Genomic DNA, 6,000 nt, shown 5'->3' on the forward strand with positions numbered 1-6,000 from the left:
AGAGCTCTGAGACACGATATCCTTCTAAATATAAAATTTCATTTAGATCCGATCACCCGTTTGTAAGTTAAAAATACTTCAATTTTTCTATTTTTTTCCAAATTAACAGGCCCCCAACCCCCCACAGATGGTCAAATCAGGAAAAACGACTATTTCTAATTTAATTTGGTCCGGTCTCTGATACTCCTGTCAAATTTCATTGTCCTAGCTTACCTGGAAGTGCCTAAAGTAGCAAAACCAGGACCAACAGACCAACAGAATTTGCAATTGCTTTATGTCACTTGGTTAATACCAAGTGCCATAAAAACCACATTCACACAAATTTGGATTGGGGTAGCTAATCCAAAAATCTTTTTGGAGACATGTCTCTTCTAAAAACCCAAATCATCATACTATTCCTGACCTTGTTGACCACAGGGTAGCTAAACCACAGACAGCATCTGAGATTACAACCTTTTCTTCAGTCTCAGGTTGTTATGTTTATATTTGTATAGGAGGATTAACTGGAAAAATATCATTTCTGGTGAATCTCCTGTATTATATAGCACCAGAACCCCTGGGCCAGGAAATTTTTTTTAAATAGTAAACAAATAGGATCTTATCAAAATGAAAAGATTTACATAAAAGATGCCTAATAATATAATGTGAATACAGTCTTTTACTTTACTAAAATAAATACTATACAATGATCAGGGAGTAAAATTCAATTTTACAGCTTAATCATACCTATGCATAGTTTAAACATGTTTCATGAGTTGGAGAGATGCTAGAAGTTAAATCCTCTCTCCATATTAATGGGAAGAACCATTCATGAGAATTCAGCCCTAAAAACTTCAAGTTTGAGAACTTCCAATACCTTTTACCCAAAGTATAGAAACCCACTGACTTTCCAAAAACTTGCGTTCAATAATGCAATAGTAGATAACCATCTGTTCATTCTGTGTGGACTATGTTAATTACAGGCAAATGTAGCCTCATGAGGCATTGAGGTCTCTATAACTAGGATAATATTCATATAGCTTTTCAGAAGTCCCAAGCCAATTAGCTATTTTCTCCTTTTCTGCCAAAGCCAGGTCAAATTAGCACACTAGACTTAAATTCCTTTGTGCATGTGGACAGGGGTTCAAACCCTGGTGTCACTGGCTTTTTAGCTTGAGACAGGGCTCAGTGGTGTGGTTACATATGCTTAGCCAGAGTCAAAACAGCTCTAAATGCGTACCTAGAGAAATCTGGGGAAGGTAAAGAGGAAGGGTGTGCAAAAGCAAAGAATGACTGGTCCCCAACCCCTCATTCCATGTTCTGGCTGAAGTGTCATGAAATGGAGATCAGCACTGCCAGTAGGAACTGCAGGAAGTTCAATTCTGATTTACTTTCACTTTTAGTCTTAATTCCAATGCTTTTGAAGGAAAAACAACAGTAAAGTGGCCTTCACAGCATAAGTATTTATATGAACAGCAGTGCTTCCATTTCTACTATATTTTAGAGTAGACTACTTTATTCTGAAAATGTCTCCTCTAATATTTTTAGACCTACTTTAATACTTTATTTCAACTTTAAGTTTGGATTTTTTACTGCTTTCCTTGCCAAACCTATGGATTTTTGTAATGGAAAACTAAGGTGGCAGCAGTGGTCTATACTACACAGTTTTCCAGTTTCTGTCCGAGTTTTCCAGAAAATACTGAACATTGACGCACTGTAACAAGCATCTTAAGTGAAATAACTTCTTTGCACTCATCACTAGAGAGCAAAACAACAGATGCTGAAAGAAAAAGTTAATAAACCATTTCAGGCTTTGAGTCAAGGTAGAGATGTCATCATGCTTAGCATTTCTAAGGGACAATTTTTCTGAGCAATTTATATATGAGTAGATAGAACTTGATGAGTTCTATCTGATGTGATTTTTGTTCTATATTTAAAATCAGCATTCAAATGCAATTCTTTCGATTACCTTAAATTACAGCTTGGAGCAATATAAGGATTATCCATCCTTGTGATGCTCCATGAGAAAAAAGAATTTGTTTGGTGAAGAATGTGGCTGTTAGATTAGACTCTTGTGGAGGACTCTGCAGCTTCCCAATTGTAAAGGAACTCCTGGCACAGCCATTCCCTATCAAGGTGGGACTTGAACATATCAGTTGAAGTAGCAGAAACTGTTTCTTCAGAGAGCTGATTTCACATATTGATGATTCTTTGGCTGAAGAAGTGGCTTCTATGTCTACTCATGGAATGGTGCATGGAGAGCTTCAAAGAATGTCCTCTAGTACCAGAATGCAAGGGCTGTGCAAAGAGACTGGGAAGGGTATTATTAGAGAGGATTTTCTTGGTTAAAATAATGTAACCCCTTTTCTGTCAGTATGTCAGCATTGATGTAACTATTGATATCAAAATTCCATTTTTTTTAGTTTTTGTTACTATTGAGCTGGGTCACTCTTTACTACAGTGTTACCACAAACTGTTTGATAAATTTGTATCTAAATGTTTTGTTGCCTGGCTTTAATTTGTTGTAGGAACAGATGGCATTTGCCCAGGACTGGGGCTACTGATAAGGACACATTTTGAGAAAACAATTTTTAAAAAGGGGTCCATATCTAGAGTCATGATGCATAGGATATTTAATAAATTTTATTCCACATTATTGGGGGCAACTCCCCCTCCCAAAAAAACAACACCCCTGTCTAGGCCCAATCACACCTGTTGATAGACTGACCTAGAGATATCCTAATAAAGAAATCTTAAACTAAGCCCAAAGATTAAAATATAAAAACTCTTGCTTACTGTTCAAAGATTTCTCTGAATAGTTCAAGATTGGCTTGGCAAAATGTCACTAAACACAAATATTCACAAAATGTAACAAAACACAGATGTTTTGTGGGGTAGTCTACACTGATGTTTTGTAAACACTGATTTTTAAACAAAGTAAAACAAGTTAAGAACAAAGACAAGTCAACAAAGACACTGTCAATAAAAAGGTATCATCCCTATTTTGAACTGTTTTACTCTCGTAACAGGAAAAGCTTGTAAAAGCCTGGAAACCAATTAACAGAAAAATAATATAGGCGCACAATGACCTAATAAATTTTTTTGCAAGTAATTCATTATTATTTAGAGCGTGTTCCAGCTGAGACAAAAAGTAACTAAAAGTTACGGAAAAGTTACTAAAAGTAACTTTTTCCGTTCCAGCTGAGGCTATTTAGCAGCTGGAACGACAGAAAAGTTACTTCAAAGTAACTTTTTCAGTAACTTTTGCTAAAGATAGTTAACGAGCATCTTTAGTTAAGTAACTTAACATCATTATCATCACTACAATAATATAAAACTTTTATGATGGCTAACAAACAAAAGTTTGAAGACTATGAGCCTTTATGCAGTGAAGAGAATGGAACTGCAATTGTTCAAAGAACCAGTGATGGTAAACAATCTTATTTTGACCTTAAAATGATTTTTAATAAAAAATTCATTGGTAAAGTTCAAGCATTAATGTGATCTGCTGGGCATATCTAGAGAAGCTTGGTTGAATAGTTTGTTGGGGATGAAGTCTTCAGGTCTTGCTTTAGGAAGCTTCTAATTAAATTCCTGTAATCCTTGTACAGTTGCTAGCCTATCCAAAGTCAGTGGTAAATTGTTTTGTAGAGATGGCATAGCCTAGAGTGAGTAAGAGGTCTAATTGTCCAGAAAAAAATGTATATAGTTCAATCCCACTTGACAGAAAGAAACACTGTGTTACTCTGGAAGCTGATTTAAAACATTCAATGATAATTACTTAAGCTAGCCTTGGCTAGATTGAATCCTGTAATTCATTGAAGTTCTTCAAAAAACTTTTCAGTTTATTGGTAGCCTGTAACAACTTTTTAATATTAATTTTTAGATACATTTGAGCCCTCCTAGCAAAGTTTCTTGTAGGCTACTCCTGGCTTGAAAACCTAAGCTTAGGAGTTTAAGGCCTGGTGTTGCTGTTATTTTGGTTGGGATTAGGGTCAATGGTGTGACTCTGTAAGCTTAGCCACAGTACATCTAGCTATAATGATTAGCCTACCTGGAGAAATTTAGAAAAAAAACTAAAGAAGAATCAAATGTTTTTGCACTCAAATGAAGAATCAATGTTTTGTAACACTCCCAGCTACAGACATTGAATCAGGATATCACTTGCCGTGCAATGCTGACCATTGGTCAGCATACCATTTTTTTCCTTTTTTAAGTAGGCCTAACTTCTTGCTACATTAGAAAATAGGGTCAAAACTAGTAGGCTTTACAATTATGCAAAATAATGCAAAACTCAAACCCTCATGTATTGCTATCAAAATAGGAATTGAGAAGAATTGTATACATCAATGCATAACAAAAAATCTAAGCTATGCATCAATATGGTTGTTAGGTACTTGTGTATTATTCAGAACACACTCAATAAGTAAAGTTAGGTTCTTTTGTGAAACAAACTATGATGCAATTACATTTAAATTAATATTTATACATAGAGGTGGTTAGGTTAGGTATTTGATATAATGCACCCCCCCCCTTCCCCTATTGTGCAAATAAGGTTTTGGAATTTAGGCTAAGAGATTGGTTAGATAAAGAGAAAATACTGAGTCCAGTACAAGTGGGATTCAGATTGACATTCAGCACTATTGACCATATTTTTACTTTGGAAATATTGAGATGGAAAAATGGTTGGCTATTTGTATCTTTTTAGACCTGAGAAGTGCTTTTGATTCAGTAAATAGGAGGTTGTTAATTGAAAGCCTGTTAGAAATAGGCTTGCCGTCTTGTTTTTAGCAATAATAGCAGCTATGTATAGGAGGGTGAAGTTTGTTGTAAAGGTGATGGGGAAATTTTCTAGACTAGTTATGTCTCATTTGGGTGTGAAACAAGGATATACTTTATCCCCAAAGCTTTTCTCCTTGTTTGTTAATGATTTAGACAGTTTTATGAAAAAATAATGGAGCCCCATTTGTATCTTTGGATTGGTTCAGGCTATCATGTATATTATTTGTAGATGATATAGTAGTAGTGGTGGTAATTTCAACTATTTATTCCACAGCCTTTCTGATTCAGGGGTCATTCTTAAAGAATTGGGACAAAACTTAAGATTTAGTATAAAAGGCAAGGTATTAACAAGGGGACAAACCCCCTCATATACATAATAAAAAAATATAAGAGTATAAAAGTTTGTTATGTAAGTTAAATCTTAAGTTATGTATATTTTTTACTAATAAAAACGTTTGTTAAAAATTAAAATTTCTAGTTGCCTTTTTAAGTAACCAAAAAGTTGGAGGGCAACTAGGCCTCCTTCCCCACCCCTTATTTCTCAAAATTGTCTGATCAAAACTATATTGATTAAAAAAATTAATATGCAAATTTCATTTTAATAATTTATGTGCAGAGAGCCAGAATCAAAAATGCATTAATTCAAAAATGTTCAGAAATTAAATAAAAAAAAATAGTTTTTTAAACTTAAAGTAAGGAGCAATATTAAAACTTAAAACAGACAGAAATTACTCTGTATATGAAATGGGTTGTCCCCTCTGAAATTCCTTGCTCTTTATGTTAAGAGCACAATTCTACTTTTTAAAACAATTAAAAACTTTAGTGTAGAGATTTAGGGATTGCAGAGGGGACAACCCATTTCGTATACAGAGGAATTTCTGTTCATTTTAAGTTTTAATATTGCTCCTTATTTTCAGTTTAAAAAACTAGTTTTTTTTTATCTTTGTTTAGGGATTAAGCATAGGGAATCATGTTTGAGGAGTTAGCTTGGTAAGAGTTTATTTATGGGTGTTTTTGAATTCATAAAGTGTTTGAAAGTTTGTTTGCTTGTTTAAGTTGTTTGCAAGTTTGTTTGCTTTTTTAAGTTGTTTGGAATTAGGTGCTTGTATAAAGTTGCATTTGTTTGCTATGGCCTGCAGGCTTTTTTGCAAATAAATCTTATCTATGACATTTTGCCTTTTTTTTCAAATAAATATAATACAGAATTTGTAGAACAGACAGAGAAGTTGAACAAATAAG

General features: G+C 34.1%; 1 protein-coding gene across 1 annotated transcript in view; it reads right to left on the minus strand.

Annotated features, from left to right (window-relative positions):
- LOC136035417 (prolyl 4-hydroxylase subunit alpha-1-like) overlaps nt 1-3,102 on the minus strand; it is a 57,815-nt gene extending 54,713 nt beyond the window's left edge. Inside the window, exon 1 of the mRNA XM_065717213.1 lies at nt 2,776-3,102. The gene's annotated coding sequence lies outside the window, so the exon portion shown is untranslated. The remainder of the gene's footprint in view (nt 1-2,775) is intronic.
- Nucleotides 3,103-6,000: the final 2,898 nt, after the last annotated feature.

The sequence above is a fragment of the Artemia franciscana genome, chromosome 14 (genome assembly GCF_032884065.1).
Source record: "Artemia franciscana chromosome 14, ASM3288406v1, whole genome shotgun sequence".
Taxonomy (NCBI): domain Eukaryota; kingdom Metazoa; phylum Arthropoda; class Branchiopoda; order Anostraca; family Artemiidae; genus Artemia; species Artemia franciscana.